The sequence below is a fragment of the Rousettus aegyptiacus genome, unplaced genomic scaffold, assembly GCF_014176215.1.
Source record: "Rousettus aegyptiacus isolate mRouAeg1 unplaced genomic scaffold, mRouAeg1.p scaffold_m13_p_6, whole genome shotgun sequence".
Lineage (NCBI taxonomy): Eukaryota > Metazoa > Chordata > Mammalia > Chiroptera > Pteropodidae > Rousettus > Rousettus aegyptiacus.
The window spans coordinates 47,958,506-47,984,831 of record NW_023416309.1 but is presented as its reverse complement, the minus strand read 5'-3'; the positions used below and the strand labels follow the sequence as shown (position 1 = coordinate 47,984,831).

General features: G+C 38.2%; 1 protein-coding gene and 1 long non-coding RNA gene across 8 annotated transcripts in view; both read right to left on the bottom strand.

Annotated features, from left to right (window-relative positions):
• VTI1A (vesicle transport through interaction with t-SNAREs 1A) overlaps positions 1–26,326 on the bottom strand; it is a 319,856-nt gene that overhangs the window by 172,812 nt on the left and 120,718 nt on the right. The gene's annotated exons all lie outside the window — the stretch shown is intronic.
• LOC118603780 overlaps positions 1–26,326 on the bottom strand; it is a 57,483-nt gene extending 31,157 nt beyond the window's left edge. Inside the window, exon 1 of the long non-coding RNA XR_004951242.1 lies at positions 371–26,326. This is a non-coding gene — a long non-coding RNA (uncharacterized LOC118603780). The remainder of the gene's footprint in view (positions 1–370) is intronic.

Sequence of the window (26,326 nt, the reverse complement as noted above, 5' to 3'; positions counted from 1 at the left end):
CCAATAATGAAACAAATTCTCTTAAAGTCCAATAATAGTTGAGTGAAAGGAACAGCACGCACTGTTGATATTACATGCAGTTATTTACCAGGCCTAAAAACACAGTGTGCTTTTACCTATCACAAAGATGTCCACATTGTTGCCAGAATTACTTTAGCAGAGACTTTTAAAAGTTCTGGGAACACTTCCAGATTGTTGCTGAACAGTTCCAAAACTGAAAAATACAACCCAGGGGGTCAAGACCTTTCCCACCACCTGGCTGTCCATATTCCAGGTGCGGGGTGTCCTTTCAGTGATGTCCTTCCCCAGCTGGCGTCTCCTTCTCTTTCACCTCTAACTTCCATCCTCCCCACCCTATCCCACTACTCACGAGTTGGCAAACGAAATGATTCCACTGTCAGGAAAAAGGTAAGAAAGATTCTTGTAGTTTTATCCCAAGCCGTACTCCTGAGGAAGTTAATTAAAGTCTCATCTAGCAGACATTCTTCCCCCAGCTGTGTCTAGTCATGAGCAAAAGGATGATTATGTGCATCTGGGCAAAACATTAAAGAAGAAAGGTCTGTAAAAATTAGGTACGGTTTAGAAATAAAAAACAAACATAGTCCGTGTATTCTGCAAACATTAAAGAAGCACCAGGCCATCTCTGTCGCTAGGGGGCAGCTAGTGGTTCAAAGGAGGAGAGTCAGGACGGCTCCTGAATGAGACTAAGATCCTTGGGCTCAGAGGCCCTTGGCTCCTCCAACCCTGGCAAGCCCCCCTCCCTCCAGGCTGTGCTGTGCAGCTATCTGTGCTGGCACGGGTGTGCGGGTTGGAGGAACGACCATCATGGCACGTCGGCCCAGGACGTCCCCTTCCGCTGCTTCGCCCACAAGAATTATTTTCCTCCAGATGCAGCAGATTGGCTCGGACCATGCATATACTTATCCCTTCAATCGTAGGAGTCAGTTGGAAAAAAGGCCTAGTTTCGTTTGACATGACATTATCCATATGACAATTTTCTAAACTCACTGAACTGTATATATTATTAAAAACAAAAACAGAAACAAAACTTTTCCTAATGTGCCAGGCACTATTCCAGAGGATGTATTTACCTTTCCTTAGAGTCTCCCAGACATTTACTTCTCTGACAGCTAATTAATATTTGGCTCTGTGTCACAAGGGGCTTTTCTAACAACGAACTCTCTTCTGTAATTTCAGTGTGCTCCCACTAACCTATCCTTCCAACCTCTCACCTCCTCTCAGACAGACAAGCTGATCCACCCCCATCAGCCAACACACTTTCCCACCAACCTGTTCATCTTGGATACCTTAATAATATCCAGTCAAGGTAGACTTTGTCCCCAGTGCCCTGCTCGCAGTATATACATTCTATCAGTATTTTAAGGCTCCGCTCAAAAATCATCTACTTCACGAAGTCTTCCTTTCTTCCCTAAGCCCAGACTGATTTCTCCTCCCTAACAGTTTGTTGACATCAACTTTTGACATTGACATTTTATACATATCGTATAAATATTTGTCTATTGCGTTATCATCCCTATTAGGCCCTAAGAGCCTTGAGTGCTGGGGCCATTGCTCTCTCATGCCTTTTGGCTCTGAGCCTAACAATAATGACGATGACAACAGAGGTGGATATTTATTGAGAGTTTTATTTGTGGACTGGGCACAGTGTTAAACACTACTTTTCTCATTTAATTTTTACCATCCTATTAAGTAAGTACTTCCATTATTGCCATATTACAGATGAGTAACTGAGGTTCAGAGAAATTGCCTTGCTCAGTACCACTGCTAGTAAGTAGAGAGTTGGGACCTATACATTTTTTGTTATATTTGCCCCCAGACAGCTTGCGTTTTGTAATTGTCAATGGTACCTTTATTTTAAAATTTGTCTTCTTTTTTATTTTTGCAATTATATAGGAATGCAAGTGGTTTTTGTACAATTTTTGGAATCTAGACAATTCTATTTTTATTCTTTCAATGGTTATAGGTGAAGTTTCACCATGTATATGGAATGAAATCTAAAGTTAGTATCTTCATTCCTTTCCTGAAAATTACAAGCCCTTCGATAACATTAATCCGACCACTCCTCTCCTGACTTCCGATGACAAGTAGCAAGATTTTAGTTATTTTCTTTGAATTAACTCCTTTCCCCAAATTAAACACTGTTAATATCTTTACATTTGAATTATAAATATAAATCTTACAATAGGTGTTTAGATTTGCATTTAAATTTAATAATTCCTTGGTTCATTTTTCCTTCTTGTACCTTAGATCTTCCAAAGTCATTTCCCTTCTTTCTGAAGTACTTCTATTAAAAATCCACAGACAGTGATCTCTTACTTTCTCTTTATCTAAAAATGCTGTTTTGCTCTTGTCATTGAGAGACACTTTCCTGAGAAGAAAATCTAGGCTGGCACTTATTTCCTCTTAAAACTTGGCAGACATTATTTTCCTGTCTTTTGGCTTTGATTCTGTTGAGGGGCCTACTTTCCGTCTAATTTATCATTTGTTTATGGGTTAGGTGTCGTTTTACCTCTGGCTGTATTTACTTCTTGTTGGCTCTAGTGTTCTGCAGTGCCACGACAACATGTCTAGATGTGAAATTCTTTGTATTTATTTCGCCTGGTATAGGCCACTTATTTGCCAGATTTGAAAATTCTATGTATTATCGTTTTAAATATTGCTCTTCTAATTTCTCCTTTTAGAAGAACTCTGATTTGATGCTTTCTACAGCTCATCCGATTCTGTATGTCTTAACATCTATCTGATATTCTCCATCTCATTTTCTCTCTGTGCTGAATTCTGCATAATTTCTCTGGATTTATTTTCCAGTTTTCTAGTTGTCTCCTCGGCTTACTTTAATCTGCTTTTAAACCCATTCATCCAAAAAGTTCTTTGTGGTCATATTAGTAGTTCTGTGATCATTTTAAAATTCCATTTTTATTTTCTGTAAACATATATATGTATTTCCCTGTTTTGTATTCTATGTTGATTAACTCCAATATCTAAAAACCTTGGGAAGTCAAAATGTATTTTTTGCTGTTTGAATTGACTCTTACTCATGGTAATAATTTTTTCTTCATGTGCAAATTTTTAAATATATGCTCGGGTTTTGTTAAATTTAATCTTTAAGAGCCTAATTTAGGGATGCTTTTTTCCCAGAAAAAAAAACAAAACACAAACATTTACTTTTGCTGGAAGCCAGCAGGTATAACTTAAGCAAGACTATCTTAACCCTTTTGGCGTCCTGGTTAAATAGAAGAGTTTCGAGGTTAGCTATCCCATTTTGTGTGTGTGTGTGCGTGCGTGCGCACACACGTGCATGCGTGTATACGCATGCATTTGCAAGTGTGTGTGCACCCCTCCATTTTTGATTCCCAACTGCAGTGCTTGCTGCTGACGGCAGTTGGTCCTCATTGTCTTAGGCTTTCTTAGTCACAGCTCATTGCTCTGTAGTCTGGTTTCAGCTCACTGTTTTCCCCTTTCCCTCTTCAGAGATTTTCCTTATTTTCTAGAAAATTCTTCGATGCATCGAATAATGTTTTAACTTATCTAACATCCAGTTATAACATAGATTGCAACACCTCCTCTGTCTCAACTAATGTAGCTGTCATATTTCTTGTTCAGCACAAAAGTTCTAAGGTTTGAGCATTCAATAAAATCACTACCGTTAGTTTCATTGTTTTTCTAGAGGTCTGCATTTTACGTTTACTTACAGAATAATAGAGTGGAAAGCATCCAAGTGATGATTATTTAGCTCAGTGTTTCCTGTTGGTATTTTGAGCAGGATGATTCTTTGCCTAGTAGTACTGTCCCAAATGCTGTAAGACATTTAACAACCCTGACCTCTCTACCTGATAAAGACAGGTAATTGAAATGATTAAAAATATCACTCCTTTCCAATAGCCTCCTAACTTGAGCACTCTGATTCTTAATCCTCTCATTTTACAGATGGAAAAATGTCTGCTTTTAAGATAAAGGGCAAAACCCAGAGATGGCCCAGGACAAGTTAAATGTGATCTATCTTTCATCTCTCTAGCCTCAAGGCTCATTTCACCGCATCCCGCCTCACCCCCTGTGCTCCGCACGTTGTCTTTCAGTCCCTTGGTGTGCCATGCTCCTTCCTGTCCCAGGGCCTTTGCACTGGCTCCTTCTTCTTCCTCCTGGACTATTTCCTTCCCCCACCCTTCCCCACTCCCTTACCTACTAACCTTTACTCATCTTTCAGATCACATATCAAATGCCATTGAGGAAGGTTCTCTGGCTCCCAGACTAGAATCAAGATCCCCTGTTACACGCTCCAATAGCCCTCTGGACATCTGTGAGCTCGCTGAATATGGTTTAAAATTTATATATTATAATGGCTACTTCCACCACTAGGCTATAAATAAAGTCCACAGGAATATCTGTTTTGTTCACCACTGATTCACCTGTATCTAACAATCCACATCATAGGGGCTCAAAACTACTTTTTAAATAAATGAGCAACCTAAAAAGTCACTGATGTGTGACCCATCCATCCATCCATACAAGAAGGGATGTAATTCTCTAGGAAAAGTTAAGAGCGCAGACTCTCGACAATATCCATCAGGACTTAGGTGCAAGGGAAATATTCTTAAATATTAATTTATATTAACAAATGGAATTCTCTTAGTCAAGAGTATCTCAAAAACAAAAACTTTTCCTTGCTAAGTGTGAGTTGACTCCTGCAAAGTATTTTTTATTCAAGATGTTTAATAATGTCACACTTAATGCTAATATATATCTTGCAGGAAGCCAAGCTCATGCAGTCTTACTAGAAATCTTTAACCTATTGCCAATATAAAGTTTGGGTCATTGTGGATTTTTAAGTTTTTCAGCTAATAATTTCAACAATGACCCGTTTGCTACATATTTTGGAAATCTGAATCCTATTATCTGTATACTCCATCTGTTTCCTTGGATTGATCCATCAATATGATTCTATTTAAAACCTACTCACCAGGCGGGTGGTGTGCTTATGAAAAAAAAAAAAAATGCCAACATACTTTTTTGTCTCCATTCTCATCTGTGAAACTGACCTTGCTTTTCACTCACCACCAACCCCTTCTGCTGTCATAGACCTCACAGGATTTACATCTTTGCGATTTGTGTCATGCTGTGCCTTGTGACCAACACCTGACAACAGCCTCTCGGGCTAACCTGACTTAACAAACTGACCAGGCCCACAAAATTTCTATAAACCCTCACGGTGCCCTTCTACCTCAGTGTTTACCTGTCCATGAAAGCACTCGGGAGCTCTTTTGGGTACTCTGGAGCTATTCAGAGGAAGAAAAGAGAATTCTCCTCAAAGACTCTTATTTTTTGAGAATGCCCTCTTAAAGATTATTTCTCATAAGAGACTAACTTGGACAGCTAACCACCCGGTATAATGAAGCCATGGGTGGTCTTTATGTTTTTCCCATAAACTTACGGTAAACCACAAAATAGTGAACCAAATATAAACTGCTGCTGTCTACGCTTTTTTTCCCCCTTCAAAGATAGTAAGGTTTCATTCTTCTCTTAAAAAAAGAAAGCCACCACCCCGTAGATGACAAGGGCGTGAGTAAACAATAGGATGTGGAGAAGAAAGAGAAATACTTCAAGATTTGATAAAGCTGGTGTCTATTGCTCTTGTGTTCTTAAAAGGCCTGAAGAAAAATTACTTCATAGGACTCAGGACCAGGCTTGGCACAGGTACAAAATGTCAGTGACGGTTGCCTATAATTGCCTTCTTTCAACAACAAACTCAGGTGTTAACTGAGCACATTTCCATGATTATAATCAACTTATTGGAACCTACGTGGAGAAGTTACTTCCTCTAAAAACCATTTCTCCTTGTAAAAGGCTAAAAAAACATGAACATCTTTTCACCAAATGAAACACAGGCTTCTAGGAGAACTGAATAAAAAAAAAAAATGGAAGAAAAAAAATGGAACAACAACAAAAAAGATGGTTAACAGGAGGAGGCTGTTGCCTTTCCCAAGCAAGCAATATGAGCTTAATTGAGGCTGACGCATGACAGACTCGCATGTACAATATCGCCCAAGCCCCGACTGAAGCTGCTGACAGAGGGTAAATGGTGCACGGCAGCGGGGCTCGCCCTGGCCTGGCATGGCGATGGAAGTGCGCGGAGCCTGTCAGGAGATAGCACGAGGGCTAATGAAGGGCAGCCCTTGTTTTTAAAATTCTTCTCACTTAGTTTTGGATCAGACTCTACACCATGAAGCCTTCTCAACCTTTTAGTGCTCAGTTAAGGATATGTGACACTTATTTAAAATTTAATGCATTCTAATCAATTTCAAGTTAGACAGCAAAGAGTCTGCAACAGAGGGGAGACAAAAAGAGAAAAAGGCAGAAAAGAAGAGAAAATAAAAAGAGTGAGTGAGTATGAGCTCTATAGATATGGAAGAAGGTAGAAGGAATAATAGGGCATAAGAAGTTACTAAGTCTTTTCAGACATCTTTGTAGAAAGAATTTTGTAAAGTTGGCCATACCAACGTAAGGAGTCCAAGAGATAAAACACACTTTTCGTATATTCTTCCAATAGTATAAAAATTCTAGGAACCTGAGCATGAAAACACAAATATAAGAGGAAAAATTTAACATTTGTTAAAAAACACAGTTGTAGCTTAAAAAAAAATAGACTTTTTCAACAACTACAAAACTACTGTATACTCCATTTTTAAAACATTTTTTTCATTGCCCCATCATGGGAGGTCTTCCAAAATGACTGAATATGTGCGTTAATGGAAAGAAAAAATAATTGTTATATGCCCTGCCTAACAGTATTAATATTAGGAAAAAATTATCACCGGTTTTAAACATGGCCATTATACATAAAACAGAAAGGAGAAAACAGACTTTTTCTTATCTCACAGCCACATTTATGAAATATTCAGGTTATATTATGCAAAATAAATGTTAAAAATTGAGGAGTGTCCAGACATGCAAATATAAGTCTGTATTATCTTGTTTTACTTATCCTATTGTCAATATAGAAAAGTTCTTAATTGCACATTTTACTTACATATTTTAAGTACTTGAAAAATCACACATATGTAGTCTATATTTTACAGGTTAACTACAAAAGATTTCTTTAACAAAGTGCTTGTGATTTTAGTATATCTCGCGAAAGGGAGAAAGAAATCACTATGGGTTCTAAGTATAAAAGATGGAACTTATTTGATAAGGACTACAATTTAACTTAGACTGAAAATTCTGTTGTCTCAGTTTCTATTAATCATAACTAAAAACGAATTTACCATTCTCATCCTCTCTAGGGACATACCTCTATCTGACCAGATTAGGTCCTGATAACAGAATATGAGAGAAGATACATTTATAGTCACATGAAAATCCTGATATCTCAGTTTCCAAGCTCATGATAAAATGGCTTTTTTATTTTAAAAGAATTTAAGAATCCACAGGTTTGTCAGATTTTAAAATAAGCACACTCACTTTTTTGTTTTGTTTTCTAGATTTTGTTTTAAAATATATCAATTTAGGTTACTGACAATATAAAATATTTTCTAATGACTTCTTTTGTTTTGTTTTCTAGCTTTTGTCTTTATGTTCCAAATATATCAATTTAAGGTACTGACACTAATATAAAATATTTTCTAATGACAGCCTCTTGATTACCTCTAAGAAACTCAGAAGGATTGCCACAGAATTTCGTACTCACTCTTATTACACACACTGAGGAAAGTCACACACATGCCAATGACCAGAACAGGTTGCTCAGTTACCAGGAAGCTTTTAAGGAATTTACAAACCAGAAGCATGGGCATCCATTCATAACTTGTAGCTCTTTCATATGTTATTTGCTCGATAGCATGATAATGAAAACAATGAAGAGCAATGGCAATAAAGAGAATACACAATAGAGCTCAGGAGATACATGTTCTATTCTGTTCTACCTGTGTCTGACAAGAGATCTTATTTTAAGCCATTTCTAGAACCACTGGACTTCAGCCCAAGCAAGTAACATTACTCCATTATTGTTTTGTATATAAAGTTACTATTTGTCAATACCACTATGCTGGGACAGCTGTCAAAGATGGCGGGGGGTGGGGGGGTTAGAAGGAGTTCCAGGTGTCTTTTACAGTTAACATAAGGAAATCTAGGAGGAAGTTAGAGCCAGGCATGTTTAAAAAGTAGCAAAAATCAGCCTGACCACAAACAATAGACATTGTCATTTCATTTGTTGGCTGAACAGTCCAGATAATTTAAATGCATTCTAAACTTTAGAAGAAAAAATTTCATAAATAGGCATTTTTTCAAAAGTGCTAGGAAATAAGCTACCAAGGCAAAACAAAAATAAATGCAAATTTAATGATTCCTTTTAGTCAAAATTATTTTATTCATTAGGTTGTAATGTTAGAGCCGATTATCTAAGAATTTTGGTAGGAGATAATAATTGGACTCCATGACTTCAAAGCTCCTTTCCAAATCAAGAATTCTTTGACGTTATGCTCCATTTTACTTGGCATTTTGGTTGGGGAGATGCCTCTGAAAGGAGAATGAGACATGAGAATACGAGACTCAAGAGGTTACTTTGGGGGCTTTTACTTAGAGCATCAACAGTAAGCACTGACCCTCTGGAAGCTCTTAGAAACTCTGCTGGGACTGCCTATGCTTTCCACAGGCTTGGCTACAGCATGGTCCTCAGCAGATGATCTTAAAAAAAAAAAACTTAAAAAAAAAAAAGGCTAGAAAAATAGACCCTTCCTATGATTCCCCAGAATGCTGAAGATGATTTTAAATCAGGATAAGATCAGTGAATGCACCTCATTTAAAACTGATGCTACAGGTATATATAAAAAGTGTTCAGCCTACTGCCTCGCAAGAGTATGTATTTTTGTGAATTCAGAATCTGTGCGAAGGGTCATCTTTTCACTTTTTCTTTTCTATGTGTTTACCACGTTTTCCCCCAAAATATTTTACTTAAAAGCTGGAGTGCAGTGTTTTAAAATGTCTGGGAATAAACTGTCTTTATTGTGTAATACTAAGACTAACCTCCATCTTGTTATTAGCGAGCTTTAAAGTCCCATGTGGGGTGTGGTGATTGCAGCAGCAAGCGCCTTCCATGTAGATTTGGGACCGCTGCTCTGTGGGACCACTGTGGGACCCCTGAATCTGCCAAACGAAACCAGGACATGTAGGACATCCACATGATTTCATTTTATTTTTTAAATTGAGGAATGATGATATGGCAGGGAGGGATGCATATTAGATAAATGCTCGAAACAATTTTATGATGACAGACTATTCAGAAGAAAGACCTTAAGAATTAGAATGCTTCTTAGAATAAGAAAAGGGCTTCTATGCAAAAATAAAGTAATGTAATTAATTATTAAAATCTACCACATTATTTATCTGTTCAACACTTATTGTCTGCCTACTGTTCTCAAAGTGTCAGATTTAGGAAGGGGACTTTAAAATTTAACAAGATATGATCTCTGTCCTCACAGTTGATATTCTTAAATTATTTTGGAGTTCTTTTCATCATTACCATAAGTGTAATTATTTTTAAAGTTATTTTTAACCACCAAAAAAAAAAGTTTTTATGTTTCTAATGATCTTGTTCCAAAGCTGAGGCCATCTTCATTTAACTATTTAAAATGCTTGTTCAATATACTTACTTCCTTTTCTTAAAGTTCTTATTTTAATGAATTCTCTTTCAAAGAGCAAAAATATACCTCATCACTTAATTCCTCCCCAAAGCATATATCCAGTTTTTCAGTAGCATTAAACAGCATAGTATCAAAGGGACTTCTTAAAATTTACTGATAAAAAAAAAAATAAGATCCGCTAAATCTTTATCATAACCATATATCCCACCAAAAAAAAAAAAAAAAAAAACATTTTCCGATGAGAATTCTTCCCATAGATTTTTAGGTTCAACCCCATTTTTTACTAGTTAACCTAGTTAAAATGATGTCTAAAGTACAAATATTTGACTGAAGGTATAGTAACTGCAATAGCTGCTAAGTCTCAGGATAGCTACACTAACATACAAATGCTAATTAAAATGCCAAAGGAGTGAAGATGCACCCCGATCATTTAATACCAGCTTCGAGCAATATGGAATGAGAAGAATAAGACACAAGAGGTGTTGAAGATTTTATTTTCCTGACCAAGAAAGGTCAGATATAGTGCATCAGGATTCTGAATCTTAAGAAAATCATTATTTTAAATACTGGGATTCCAGTGAATAGAAGAGTTTTCAAATATTAAAAGCTCTGTGGTCGGCTCTGACCACAGAATAACAAGAAAATGACAGGTGCTTATTTTTCCACATATAAAAATGACACTTATTGTAAGGTCATTATAGAAAAGGCCTATTTCCCTGTCATGAAATAAATACTTATGCCACTGATTATACATATTTGCCAGTATGTCCATGTGTGGTTTAAGTGGTTATTTCAGTGACCTAAATATAGAAAAGAATACCTACAAACTTAAAAACTATGGTCCAAGGGGCCGGTGGCCCTTGTGTATCACTTTTCTCTGGCAAATCATTTACACTGCTCTACGACACTTGCTCTACTTCCCTTATTTCTCTACCTGTCAGGCCGTTCTAACTAATCATTATTGTGGAGGTAAGAATCACTCGAGACTGTAAACACAAGCTAGACATGCCTAGGGAGGTATTACCCTTAGTTGCATTGCAAATACCTGTTGTTTTTACCCCATCTGTCTTCACACACGTGTACTTCCTCCCCGGTTCCTGATGTTTGAGATCTGGACTCCTGATGCAGATACATGGGGTAAGCTTCTACTGTATGCAGAACTGTCTTTGAAGATAGGCAAATCTACACTGTTAAAAGCAGCATGCTTGGCTACCGGCTCGTTAAGCAGGGGAGGCTCTAGTAGAAAAACAGTAAAGCTACGATCCTGTTCTTTTTCTCCTGCCTGGAAAAGTGGAAGGAACCAATTTTCCTCCCTTCCTCTGCCTCTTAGATTACTTGTTTGCCTTCCTGTAAATTTCTTTCCTTTTCAACACTGTTTCTAGTGTACACTACGGCCCACCCTCCCCTAGATAAATATGTAGGGGTGGGGTGGGGGGGGTGAAAGGAAAGCAGGAGACACTGTACAGATTGTTCTATCTCTGTCACCCCAGGGGCCAGGCCTGGATTTGTCACACTCCTGGACATGAGGCGAACTGCAAGGGGTAAAATAAAAACCTGCGGAGGGTGGAGCCCGGGAGTGGGACCAGATCAGGTTGGAAGGGCAGCTGGGCAACCTTGTGGGGGTTGGGAACACAGCCGGCACCCAAAATAACCTGCCTCTGGGGGAAAAAAGGTTATAATGTACACCAAAAGGAATTTTTGCACTTTTTTCACCCTGCACAAATTTTCAGAGGAGGCTCATCACAGAGAGGTACACGGTTATATATTTAACTAAAAAATTAATTCAAAATTGACAACTTCTACATTGGGAATCTGCTTTATTTGTGAACAATGTCCATTTTGACACATTTTATTATCCTGTTTTAAATGAGGGTAATACCTTAACTACCTAAATGGGTAAAAACTGTACTTGGTGATCACCATTGTATACTAAGAAATGTGCTATTAATTAGACAAGATCATCAGATCATAAATTAAACATGAAGAATCAGAAATTTGATGTTTTATATCTCTTTTGGCTTTTAACTTTCACACAATATTTTTTCCCTCAAGTTCACTTGTTTGTTTTCTAGAAATAGCCTGTTATACAAAAATATGCCCAAATAGCTTCATAAGAAAGAGGTGATATATAGAACCAGACTGAAATCTAAGCAAAATAATCAGTAGTTTCTGTGTCAATAGAGTTTCAAATTATTTGAAAGCCACAAAGAACACTCGAAGGCACACATGTCTGTGGGTTGTGGATAGTAAACATATATACATACTATGCGACCCTTTCAATCAGAAAGCTGGATTAATTTTTTTCTTGAAACTTATAATTTACCATGTTAACGGTCACAGGTCATTCTCACTTAAAGAAATACTGCATCTGGTGGAATGCTAGTTTAGCAAGATGCTCTGTAATGAAGGGCTTGCGAGCAAATAAATCTGAGAGTTCTGCCCTCATCCCATATTTGTCTGAACTTGAGAAATAAGATGAAGGATGATGTTGGAGACATTGGGCATCACATCTCACAGCATTCCTGCTGTGAGGGCCATGAGAAGAACTGTGCGTAAAACTTGGGCCTCAGAAAAGCTCGTGCTTCTGCAAACCAGTTGGTGTGTTTTATCGTTTGGTTATTTTGGCTCTAATAACCGATTAGACTTTCCTCTCTGGTCAATAGGAAGTTCAGAAGCAAATTTATTACACATTTCTAATTAAGGAATAAGGGCTTAGAGAATGCTTTCCTGACTAACTTTCCTTTTGGTTTTATTATTTTCTCTTTGCCTTGATTATCTTCAATCCTAGTGTACCTTAGATTCTTTCTAGAAACAAGAGAAAGCAAAAATAGGAAGAGAGGAAGATGGAGAGTGAATAGAGGGAGACAGAGAAATGAAGACCATCACAGCAGACCGAGAGCCAACTTTGAGTGAGTCGTTCTCCTTACATGTATGAGCTGTATTCTTTCACATGTGTAATTCTTTACATATATCTTCTTAAACATCCATGAAGTTGTTAAGAACTCGATTTTATAGGTGATAAAAATGAGGTTTAAAGAGATTGGGTAACTTACCCAAACTAACACAGTTAGCTGAAAGAGGCAACAATGGGCTTCAAACCCGGCAGTCTGGTTCCACAGCACCCACTAAGCGAAATTAATAAATAGATTAAAGGGCTTGGTCACTGCTCTAAATGAGTTTACTCTGATCCTTGAATCCCTGGTTAACTCTCAGACCAAAAAATGAGTTTATTTCTAAAATACATTGATCTGGCACTGACAGCCCCAAACCCTAAATAACAGCAAACTGGACCATAGGGAAATACAACAAGAAAATTGTCAATCAGAAGGACTTAACTAAATGTTTTTTTTAAGGGGGATGTTTTGTTATTGTTGCTGGGTGTTGTCAAAAGCCAACAGTAACGGTTTTCTCTTTATAGGCAACCACATAGCCAGGCCTTGTAAGTCTGGGTGGGGTAGGCAGTGGGGATGAGGTGGGAGGTAGTGGGGTGGTAAGATAGGTGAATAAAAGCTATTCTTATTTACCGTTTACTGGGCTGGTCTGAAGACTCAATGCCCCCTTTGACTAAGAAATCTGGGAGCATCTCAAGTAAGTGGATGGGATTTTGGAAATTCCTAGGACATATTTTGAGAGACACGGTGTAAAGACATCAGTTAGAAGTAAAACAGTATTTGGTTCCTATGGGGAAAAAAAAAATCTAAATGAGAAAAATCCTGACAACTAAGAAAAGTCCTAGTACTGTTGAAATGATTAAAAACCAAAGCAAACCAAACATAAAACAAAACAGAATAAAATAATGACCTTTCATAGTCATAAAAACCACAATAAATGTTATCGAAAAATGAAACACAACCCTCCACATCTCTACTGTCCATCAATGGCCATGAGTAGCCCCAACTCGTAGGACCAAAAGGCTTCTGTGGAACAAATGTTCCTCAAAGCCTTTGTGATATTAGGAACCAGGCTCTTAATCTCATTAAATTGTCAACAAGTTCCCAGTTAATCAGTGTCCACATTCATTTGGGTTTAGCCTATTATGCTTGCAATTAAATGCCACAAGTCCAAGTCATTTCCCCCCTAGTATGACTGAGTTACAAGCCAGCATGGCACTACAACTTAGGCAAAATGTATCGTAATTAATTACCAGAAGCCTGAAGAGAACCCATTCTCCACAGTTTATTTAATGGATTAAAAATAAGATACTATTAATAACAAACACCCCTGACTCCAAGTAACTGTTTTTAAAATTAAGTAGCTCTTTTGTTTAGTAGGCCATCAAGAAGTTCCATGTGGCCAAATGATTTTTAAAAATTGATTCTTGATATGTTTCCAAAAAGGTGATTCTCTAAAGCTTACTCTATCAGGAAAAATCACCCAAACAAATGTTTACACAATTAACATAAATATTGATGTGAACTAGCTTGAACTCTGCTGTTTTACTGTTTGACATTTTGACCACAATTTCCCAGCGTATGTGGCCCTTATAAACATGTTAGTAGCTGCTTCCTAAATGCTGCCTGAAAGTAAAGACTCTTCATTGTAAGTCCAACTGAATGTCTTATATGCGTCAGCCAACATTCTATATTAAAAACATGAGTTAGAATTTCAAATTAATTGAGCCTTTCAAATTAGTTATCAAAAGGTAGTTTAGCCAACTGTAACCAAAACATAAAACAAATTTTAAAAGGTATTTTAGGGTTTAAAAAGTTTTAAAATTAAAGACAAACATTTCAGGATTAAGGATCAATCTGAGAAATAGCTTTGATGAATTTCTATCTTCCTGGAGTTTTTGAGCTATTACTGGTTAAGCCCTGAATTGCTTTGGCTGAATTCTGCCAAAATTTTGCATATCAATTGCTCGTTTTCAGTGATATCCAGGCTATGCCCCTTGCCATTTGCAGACCTGCCTAAGCAAAAGATTTTGAGGAAAAAACACTTTTCATTCCCTCAATGAACATTTAGTACTGGGCACTGGCAGGGCTGAAGTCAAAGGGTGAATAAGACCTAGTCCCAGGTATAATTACTCTTAATTAGGAGAGGAATAAGTTAGAATTAATGACTTAATTTCCACTTTCGACATCCATTGCTTATGATAACTATAGAAAGGCTCACACTAAAAAATGCAGTCTATAAAATGGCCTTTTGTTTAGAGCAACTGTCATGTGAGGAAGTCATGCCTGCATTTGTTTATTTTAGCTCTTCCCATTCTTAATGGCCTTTAACCCCGGCAATTGGAAGAATATGGTTCGGAAAACATCCACATTTTCTTAAGAATTTATGGAAATGTGTATATATCTTTATCTGTTATTTGAATAGCTCCAGGCCACCATAGGGCCCTAGTTGTGATCACTGATGCTCTATCAAAATCTAAATCCAATTTCAGATGTGTTTATTTAAACCCTTGAAATGTGGACCATTCTCATTAATTGATAATGATACCTCATAGCACAAGCAACTTCTCTTTTCTTGCCTTTCTGACAACATAGAATCCTTGTCCCATGATGGAATAACTGGTGAATTCCTATTGCTCAATCAGCTTAAAGGTCAAGGGTGATGCTGGTCAGTCATGCTTATAATGAACACAAACAGGACAGACCTGCCTCCTAGAACGAGGCATGAAACAACCAATAAAAATTACCAAATACCAGAGAAACAGTAAACAAAAAGAGTGTCGACAGGCATGGAGCATCTGGTTGGAACCAATAAATTAGACCAGACACATTTATGAAAGTTTCCCTATAGAAATCGATGTTTAAATTAAAAAAAAAAAATACAGTAAATAATTTACTAGAATTTAGGCCAGAACATTCTGAATATTAGCAAAATTGTTTATGCATAGCAGACATGCCAACTGGTTTTTATTGAACATCAATATTTACTGTCATTGGGGTATTATTGACTCTGGTTTCTCGTCAGTCAATATTTTCCTTTAGAAAAGCACCTTGAACTTTTTTTGCTTCTGTACCTTTGTTTAAGCAGTTCTCTTCACCCAGAATGCCTTTTCCTTAAGTCCCACACATCTAAATACTACTCAGTGTCCAAACCTAGTGAAACTTCACCCCTCCCTATCACACAACTTTCTCTAACCCTAACCCCTGCATCTGAGTGTTCCGGTCTTTGACGGCAGGTCTGAGAGCTACCCTCGCAACACAATTATAGTACTCAGAGTCACTGCAACTTATAAACTGGTCAGCCCAACATTTACTGAAATCCCTCTCCTTTAACAGACTACAAATGCCTTGAGGGCAGGCAAAGGGCTGCACTTTGTTCATATTTGCATCCTGAAGCCTTAGTAGGAGGAGCTGCAGACAGCAGATGGAATGATTGTGCGTAGGTATCTATGCTCTAAATGAATGACTGCAAAAAACCTGCCATAGGTAATTCATACCAAACGCTAATTCTTAACATTTGTAAAAATCCACTCACTCACTCACTCACTCACTCACTCACTCACTCACTCATTCATTCATTCATTCGTGATGCTTTGAACATTCAGCTTTGGCCAGGACAAGTCCCGCCTTGTCTATGGGGTACACGTTCCAGGACCCGGAGGGTGCCTGAAACGGCAGACAGCACTGAGTCCTATGTCTACTGCTTATACATGCACACCATTTTACTTGGAGGAAGAACTTTATGCTTCCCTTTGGTATATCTGAATCGCCAGCATCACTACTTTTGCGCCTTGGGGCCATTATTGAGTAAAATGAGGTTTACTTGAACACAAGCACCGTGATACCATGATAGTCAATTTGATAACCAAGACAATAAGCAAAGAGACACAGACTACAAGGCCAGGTAGTGATTAAGTATAGAGTAAGGGGAGAATGAAAGAGACAGTATTTCAGGCAGGGAGGTTAGGAAGGAGCTTTCTTGGGGGGCCACTCTTGAATGAAGGGTGAACCACATTAGTATCTGGGAGAAGAGCTTCTGGGCCAAAGAAATAGCAAGAACAGAGAACCTGGGCCAAGAATGTGCTAGGCATTTTAGAGGAACAGGTAAAGGAGAGAGACATGGGTATTATTGTTGGAGGGATAAGAGGCCAGATAATGGGAGGCCTTGTGGACTACACACGGTAAAGACTAGATTTTATGCAGGTAGGATGTGAAGTTACTGGATGGTCAGACCAGAGGATAACTTGATCTAAGTAGTCGAGGCATCACTCTGGCTGCGATCCAGAATGAAAAAGCCTGTCCTGGGACACTCGCAGGAGGGAGAGCAATGAGGAGGCTACTCTGGCAGGTCAGGGAGCAGCGCTACCCTGGGGGCTTAGATCAGAGTCACAACACTGTTGTAGAGCAATGGTCAGATCTGAAATGTCCTTTAAAGGTGGTGCCTTTAGGATTTGCTGATAGACTGGGTGTGAGGCGGGAGATAGAGGGAGGAATCCAAGTTGGTTTCAAGGTTTTGAACAACTAAATGAAAGGTGTTACTATTGACTATGATGGTAGACAGTGGAGAAAGAGCAGTTTGGTGGGGAAAGTACGAATTCTGTTCTGGTCGCATTAAGCTTAAGCTGACAAATAGCATGTGACCGGATACGTCGAGTAGGTAGGGAGATATACGGCTCAAGCTGGAGATACAAATGTCGGATTCATGAGAATGTAGCTGTAATGTATCTATTATCTATCCATCTACCCGTCCTTCCTTCCATCCATCCATCTACATGCTTTTAGGCTATAAAGTTAACATTAACTGGTATACTTTTAAGCACACTTACAAACTGTTAAAGCATGCTGAATTTAAAAAATAAAGTTACTTCAATCTGTTGCCTATCACATCAACAGTGATCCTAACCCCAGTGGCATAAATAAGCATGTACATTTTGGGTGAACTTTAAAAAAGGATAAAAAAAAAAAGTATATTCTACCATGAATATTTCAGCAAATAGTCATAGGAAGGAACATGAATGTTTAACTTAGACATCACCTCTGTCACTGGCTGTTAGACAGAATGTCTGTGATGTCTGTGATTTCCTCTGCAAATTCTAAAATGCAGTCAAGTTTTTCCATGTCTAACTGAAAGGGATACTTCCCCACTAGACAGCCACCTTTTTCTTTATCCCTTGTCCCCACTCCCAAGCTATACCACAAAGAATCCTTAAGAGAATGAAAATGCATTTTAGATTGTCCTGGCCAGCTTTGTGCCACTGATTCAATGCAAAAGCCAGCCCAGTGTAAACACTCGTCTGGTGTGTCATACACGTGGAAAAAGGAAGATGTAGGGAGACGTGGGAAATCAGTACTTTTCTCCACTTAGTGAGAAAATTAGGAAATCCTGCCTAAATCCACAATTCCCCCCAAAATAATTCACCTCAGTTATTTTTAAATGAGATTGTTAATAAGGAAAAAAAAAAAGTGAAAATTCGCCTGTCCTAACTATATGAGTGGCCAATCAGGAAAGGAATAGAAGGTGAAGAAAAATAGGCTTCCAAGCCGCCTGAGGGTTGGTTGGCTGCAACAGCCTCCCCCTTGGTCTGGCCTTCAGTCTCTCTGTGCTGAGTCATCTGTATTTCATTTTGGACTAATCTTCTGGAGCACTGCGTGCTATCTTCCTACTGCTGCTGTAACAAATTACCCCCAATGTAATGGTTCAAAAGAACACAAGTCTATTCTCACATCGTTTTGGAGGTCAGAAGTCTGGAATGGATCCTAGCGGACTAAAATCGAGATGTCGGCAGGGCTGTCTTCCTTCTGGAGGCTCCATGGGATGATGTTTCCTCACCTTTTCCAGCTTCTTAAGGCCGCCCACATTCCTCGTTTTGTGGTCCCTTCCTCCATCCTCGAAGCGAGCAGCAGAGTCTCTTCAAATCTCTGTGCGAGCTCTGCTTTCATCATCACATCTCCTTCTCTGACCCGGGAGCTCTTGCCTCCCTCTTACGAGGACCCTACTGATTCTATGTGGCCCACTTAGATAACCCAGGGTGATCTTCCCGTCTCAAGATCACTAAGCAATCATATCGGCAAAGTCCCTTTTGCCATTAAGATAAAGTGTTCCCAGGACACCACTGGGGGAGAGGGGCATGATCATATCCACCACACATTGTTTTCACACGTTTCCTTTCTCAAAAATGTTTTGTGACTGTGATAGCTAATAACTGGTGTTCTGGGATCACGCAGCCCTGGATTTAAAACTGCTTCATCACACATCAGCTGTGTGATCCCTGGACACAATTCTTAATTTCGTAAACCTCAGTTTCTCATCCTATAAAATTAGGGTAATAATAGTTTCTAATTCATGATGTTAATGCGATAATGAATGCAAAAATACATAGCATAATTTATTTTTAAAATACTTACTGAGTTGCCCTCTCTGTGCTGTGCTAGGATATTATTATTCTTTTTGACCACTGAACATCATCTCTGGTATTGGAAACTTCCACGAAGGCCTTGTCTTTTAGTGCCTATTGGCTATCCACTCATTGGCATTTATCATAAACACTTTTAACATGTAATATTTAACTTCTTATACATGTATGCCCTAGCTATATGAGAAGATCCAAGGGCAGTATCTTCCCGAAGCCCTGGCTGTAATGTAAAATGTGCCTGCATACCATCTGCCCCATAGCGCCCACCATCGCTGGCTGCCTGCTTTCTCTGGCCTAATGTGGTTTCAGCCCCATCGGACTCCTCTTCCTGCCTGTTCCATGCTTCACTCCAGCCGCACTGAACTTTAAATCCGACCCTGCCAGCTGCTTCTTGTTTCGGGCCTTTTCAGGCATTCGGACCTTGGCTCCACACACAGTGGCCCTGGCCTCTTGTCTCTGTCACTCTTGTTTCTCAGAGAAGTTCCTGGAAGGGTGGCTCTTGCTCTGGGTCCAGATCCTCAGAACATAGTCAAAGAGTGACTGGTATGTTTTGAAGAAATGGTCAACGGGGGATTGAAGGAAGGAATAGAGCAGGATCTTACTGTAATCTGGCTTCTCGTTATTACGAAATCGGATATAATATAGATTGATGCTCTCCTTTCAAAAATAAAATCATTTCACAAAAGCAAAGCCTGAGAAAACTGGGTAAGCCCGATGCATGTATGAATATGTAGCAGGCCTTTCTTTACATACCAGCATTACGGAGAGGGTCTACAGCATATAGAAAATCAATTGCGAGTCTGGGTTATTTAAAAGAAAGGGATCTGACACCTAATGGCGGCAGCAATAATACAAAATAAGCTTTTAAAAATTGTTCCCCATTGTTCTCCATTATTTGGGTCTTTGATGTGTCCTACATTATGAGCTATCAAAGCGAGGCAATACATCCGAGGGAGGCAACACGGCTAATGAAGGAAACATTAAAAAGTTACGCTTTTCCCCCATTACTTTTGTCTTCTTTGCAAATGGTTTTAAAGGTCATTTTAAAAATAGCCTGCAAGGCTACAAAGCCCTCTAAATATTTAAATAACACAATGCAGTTTATTATTTTTTTTTACATAGTATTCTAAATGCACATCACAAAATGCTTCACAGAAATGCCAGTCTGAAGGCTGAAGAGAATAGAAAAAGTACATTCGAAGCCTAGACAGAAGGAAAACAATGACACGGAAGAAAGAGGCCTTTCAACAAAGGGTACGTAAACTAGCTGCATCGATGAAAATGCAACCATATACTTTCCATAATTAGAGACCTAAGAGAGGAAGGGGTTAATAAACTGCAGACGGCCCAGAATCAAGGTGTCAGAATTTACTGGAGGAAATTGACCGAGAAATGTTCTTGGATCTTCAGATGCTAGTCCGAACACAACGAGAGGAAATCACTTTTTTTTTTTTTTTTTTTTTTGGAGCATTTACTATGTGCCAGGCCCTGTGCTCAGTATTTTATATGTCACCTCATTTAGCCCTCACAGGTCAGGTCTTACTTTTAACATTTACAGACAAAGAAACATAGACCCAGAGAGGTCCAATAAATTCTCAAAAGTAACAGTAAGTGGTGGTGTCCAGGCTCTCTTCCAGATCTGTCTCGTTTTCAAACCTCCAATTCAAGTTAGCTTCAAAGAATGAGAACCAGACAACAACCCAATAAGTAAAATATAGAACCGTAAAGGAATTAGAAGGAAAATATGAGTTTGTTTTTGATCTTACGTATGGCAGGGAAGCCTTCTCTGAGCGTGAATTCAAAGGGAAAAATAATAAAAAAAGGAAAAATTTTACCATATCAAATTTAAAATCTCAATACTTCAAGAACAGAATAAAAAGCTTACTGACAAATTTGAAAAAAGTATGCCACAAACATGACACACAAAACAGTTACTAGAAGAGCTCTTATGTAAATCAAGAAGAAAAACACAAACATATCAACAGAAAAAAATTAACTTTCAAAGAAAAAATAAGCAAAAGAATTACAACGATTAATAAACATCAGAGAAAATATCAGCCTTCCTAGTTATAGAGAGACGCAATAAAAACCACAGACATATTTTTTGCTCAGTGTGAGTAAAGGTTTAGGGAAAGAGACATTAAACTAGTAGAGCCTTCTGGAGGACAATTTGGTGTTATATATATAAAAAAATCTTGAAAATATCCATGTTCTTTAGCCTCACAATTTGACTCTTAGAAATCTGTCATCAAGAAATAACCAGAAATTTATGCACAAAACTATGAACAAGTATCCTTATCGCGACATTAGAATAGTAAAAAAAAAAAAAAAAAGTTAGAGACAATGTTCAATAATAGGGGGCTGGTTAAATAAATTTATGGTTTCCTTATAGGAATGGAGTGGTAGTCAGCCATTAATTTTTTTTCTCAGCAGAATATTTGATGATATAAAATATCTTCATACTGTTATTAATTATTTTAAAGCAGGCTTTAAAAAAGGACATATTTCTGGGGTTACAAGCTTAAATGTTTATAGAACATAGCAACAAATGCATGGTGTGATGTGACCACATGTCCTGTATAAATGTATTTAAACATATACACATGGCCACCAGCCTGCGACCCTTGAATATTTGCCAAAAAATGTTTAGTGGTTGGTGGGATTATGAGTAATTTTAATTTTCTTCTGGTTGCTTAGCTATTTTTCCTCAATTTTCTCTCTAAAACAACAACAACCACCTTACTTTTAAAATTAGAAAAAATTCTAATAAATATTACAAAATAGAAAAGAAAAGACAGGAAGCTTCAGTCTGCTTTCAGACAGAACTACCAACATCAACCCACTCGGAGGAGCTGTTTTCTACCCGATTTATAGAGCTCTTTCTGAGGAAGGGGTTCTCACTGCCTCTGTGTCACAACCCTGGCTAGCCTTTGACCACGACATCCAAAAAGGCACTGAAAATGCTAATGTGCTGGTTCTCAGGCTTCACTGGCATCAGAGGTAGCCATGGAGCTCTAAAAACTATCGGTGCTTACACTGTACCCTGGAGATTCAGATTCAATTGGTCTGGGATGGGGCCCAAGCAATAGCAATTTTTAAAAGCTCCTCAGCTGATTCTAATGTTGAACCAGGGTTGAAAACTCCTAGTCAGATTTAAACTCTTCAGACTGCAGCTTAATTTCACTCCTCATGCATTCTTTAAGATGAAAAAGAAGGCTTCTCCTTCTCACTCTTTAGTATCAGATGCCCATCTCTATTTCTATTTGAAATTATCACTATGCATTCTCTCCTTTAAGTGGAATAACCTGAATAGTTATTTCCTTTTTGTCAAGTCCCATACGAGTACTCCTTCATCCGGTGAACCCTTGATTATAAGGCACTATATCAGAGAACTGTGCATCCCTTTCCTACTACAGGTCTAACACAGGCCTAACTCTAGGTCCGCCGGCAGCCCCCGGTGGTTAACACCTTCCATCCCACCACTGAACTGTAAGCCCCACAGGGTTAAGAACAACATTGGTTTTATTTCCCACATAGCCCCATGATTTGCAGATTGAGTAAATGTATAGAGGTACCACGTCTTATCATCTGTAGGTCCCCTGAGGACATTCAGAATGCAACATTTACAGAACTGGGCACCGACTCTACGAAGTACTATGTCGAATAATGTGTGGACATAAACCAAAGCACCCACAGACTCCAAGTGCCATAATTTAGTAGGAGAGAGATGAATGCAAACAGCTAAATGCAACACAAAACCATTGCAGAGGCAGACACTCCATGGCATTGACAAATGGAGGAGTAATTTTTCTGCCTGGGACTTTCAGGGAAGCTTTCATGGAGGAAATGTCATTTGAGTCAGGCCTTGGAAGATAAACAGATGTTGACAGTTAGAATGGGCGAAGAAAGGGCATTTGCTACTATAACGAATTACCTCAAACTTATGGCTTAAACCAACACACATTCATTATTTCACAGCTCCAAAGGCGAGAAGTCCAGAGGGGCATGGCTGTTGCTTCTGCTCTGAGTATTACAAGGCCAAAATCAAGGTGGCACTTCGGTCCCATTCATTTCTGAAGGTTCTGAAGATGAATCAATCCACTCGAAACTCATTGAGGTTGTTGGCCAAACTCAGTTTCTTGCAGTTGGAGGACTGAGGTCACCATTTTTCTGCTGGCTGTCAGCCTGAGCCCTGTCTCAGCCTCTTAGACTGTCTATGTTCCTTAACACACTGCCTGCTCTACCTTTAAACCAGCCAAGGTTAGCTAAGTCCTTCGTATCCTTCAACTCTGTCCAAATTCTCCTTCAGCTGCATCTCTTCTGCCTCTAGCCAGAGCAAGTTCTTTGCTTAAAATGTTCATGTGATTCGACTGGGACCACCAGGGTGAGAAACTATCTTAAGGTCTATAACCTTAATTACATCGACAAAGCCTCCTCTGCCATGGATTGCAAAATATTCTCAGGTTCCAGAGATTAGGGCGTGGACATCTTTGAGGGCCATTCTGTCCACCACGCCAAGTAACCCGCAAGGGAGTCAGTATGATATGGCTGCGGCTTAGATGCTGAGGGATAGGAAGAAGGAGCTTGAGGGCTTTGAACAGCAGCCTGCAATGTCAGGGTTTTATCTTGCCAGCAAGAGGCAGGAAAGGCTCTGAGAAGGTAAATTTCATATACTGAAAAATATAAAAATATTTCAGAAATCTCTTGTGACATAATTCTGAGAATACAAGAATCCCTGTGCTTTACATGCTCAGCTCCTACCATTACAGTTCAAAATAGAGCTATGTTAGCTGAAGCTAATTCTGTCTTGTGTGGTGTTTATCTTCCTGTACACTAATTAGTATCCTGGCCATACCTTCTGATCTTGTTCCCAATCTCTGGTCTAATGCAATAAAGAAATTATATCTCTCTCTTACATACATACAAATACATATATAGAGATTATATATACAGAATATATATTGAATATATATATTCAATACTCTACTTTCCTCTTGATAACTTTCTCTGATTCACTAAACATACACTTCCATAATCATCTCTAAGTAATGAAAAAAACATTCTTAATAATAGCTCACCCATATACAAGCTTTGAGTGGCTACCAACTTTCATCTCTTGCTAAGTATCAGGAAACACGGCTAGTACTCAAAATATTCCTAATAGAAATTAGTGTAAAAACATCTGGGCGGAAAAGTAAGCTGTGTTCAGTTACTGAGTTCATACTCTGAGTACAAAAATATTGTGTCATGAAAACTAGAAATCTACACATAAATAGCACCCTAACATTAAGGTTTGGCCCTTCAATCCCTACACACATTAAATCTATAAAAAGGAAGAAAACTATAAATCATCTTTTAAGGAAATGCACATTGCAATTCTCATGAAATATATTCAGGTTTTTCTAACATAAAATTGTCTCTCTTCTGACTTAATACTTTCGTGTTTAGTAATAATTGCTTGGTCCTGAGTTCAGATCCTGTGTCGGACTGCTGGCTGAAGTCCCTGTTCTGCCATTTTCTAGAGGTGCTACCTTCGGCAGTTACTAAACTCTCTGTGGCCTCCTTAGTATAAATACTACCTACTTCAGAGGGTTGTGGTGAGGACTTGATACATGTAGAGCACTTAGAATGGTGTCTACACATAGCGAGTGCTTGACAAATGCTAGCCATTATCATCGCTATTATTTTTAGATACGTCAGATGTTAATTCACTGCTATTCATTTCCCCTCTTCCCACCTCCCCCCCCCCCATTAAGAGGAAAGAGGTTTTAGTTCTAATAAGACAAACCAGTTCTCAGACACAATAAGGCAAAGAAAACAGTTCACTTAAAAGCAAAGATCTTCGACATTGGCACCTTCACTATAAAACTTTGAAAATAAAAAAAGTGAGAAATGTAAAGGGTCGAAATATGTAGGAAAAATGGTTATAGAAAACTGCACTGATCCTTGACTGAAATAAAAACCTCCAATCATTGCCAGGAGCTGTGTTCTGTAAGTGAGTGAAGGTGTCAGGAGAGGTAAGAAAGCTGGACAAAGCCTGGAATAAAGGAGCGAGGTGATTAAACGAACTCAGGACACAGTGATGACGTGCACGGAAGTTAATGCTGCCAGTTAACAGAGAGTGTTGAGCACATGTTATAATGCATGAAAGCCCTGCACAACGACAGCCTGTGTGAGAGACATGAACTTGCAAAGCTAATAAAACTTACCTTTTATGTATTGCTACTTCCCACCACTTTCTACCTGCAGTTCTAAGAAAGACTCAGGAAATGCCTTTAAACCATTAAGAGTAAAACAAAGCCTCATCCTTCTTTGTGATCTTAGTTTGTAAGAGGGTATTATCATTCATTTACAAAACAAAAAAAAGGATAGTAGCTCTGAAATGAATAGAACCTAATTTTCAAATGTTACAATATTCTCAGTCTTTCACTGAATGACTTTAACATTCAATAAGTAGTACTTCCTATAAACATTCTATCTTGAAGTAACACTCTGAAATTTATTATATTTACTACTTTTAGTACTGATTGGCTTTAGAAATTAGGCTTTTTCTTTCAAAAGGAAAAAAATAACTTCATAATGATATGGCCTGAATTACAACTATTTTGGAGAAGCTAGGAAAACAAGCTCTATTTATTGCTTTTTGCTGCAGGCTACTCGTATTTCTATGTATATTTCTGTTGCCTGTCTACTTTTTCTTTTCATAAAACTAATTTCAAGGTAGAGACGCTGAACATACAATTGCAGCTTAGTTCAAGTTAGAAGACACTGCACAAGCTCCTTTAAAAGCCCCATGAAGTTTTCTTTACACAATTTTCCTGTCTAAATCCACCTCGTTTTTCTTTCATGACATCAGAGAAGTAGTGGTTTTTAATTTCATTTCAATGTGGCTTTTAAACCTTATTTGACTAAAACCAACGAAGCACAAGTTAAGGGTAAAAAAAAAAAATCCTTCTGATTAAAACAATACATTAAGAATGTAAGAAAGCATCAGAAGCACTTAAAACAGTTCAGGAATTCAGAGGGAGGGGGAGAAGAAAGGGTCCAAAAGTCGTTTTCTTTTCTAACACGGAGGTAAAAATAACCTTCCAAATGTCCTGCTACTTTTTCGTAATACATTTTTATAATTCCAGTTATACCACCTGGAATGTAATTCTGAGTTGTATTAGTTGTATTTGTATGTTTACTAATTAATCCATTCAAATTATGGGAACAGGTCTAGAAAATTACTCTTTACCTTCAGTGCTCTAAAAAGTATAACTTAATCACAGTTAATTTTCAATGTTTTTGCAAAGGCATCTTTTTTTTTTAACTGTTTTATTTTTATTTTTTATTATTTTTTCTTAGGTGAGGCAACCCTTGGTTGACC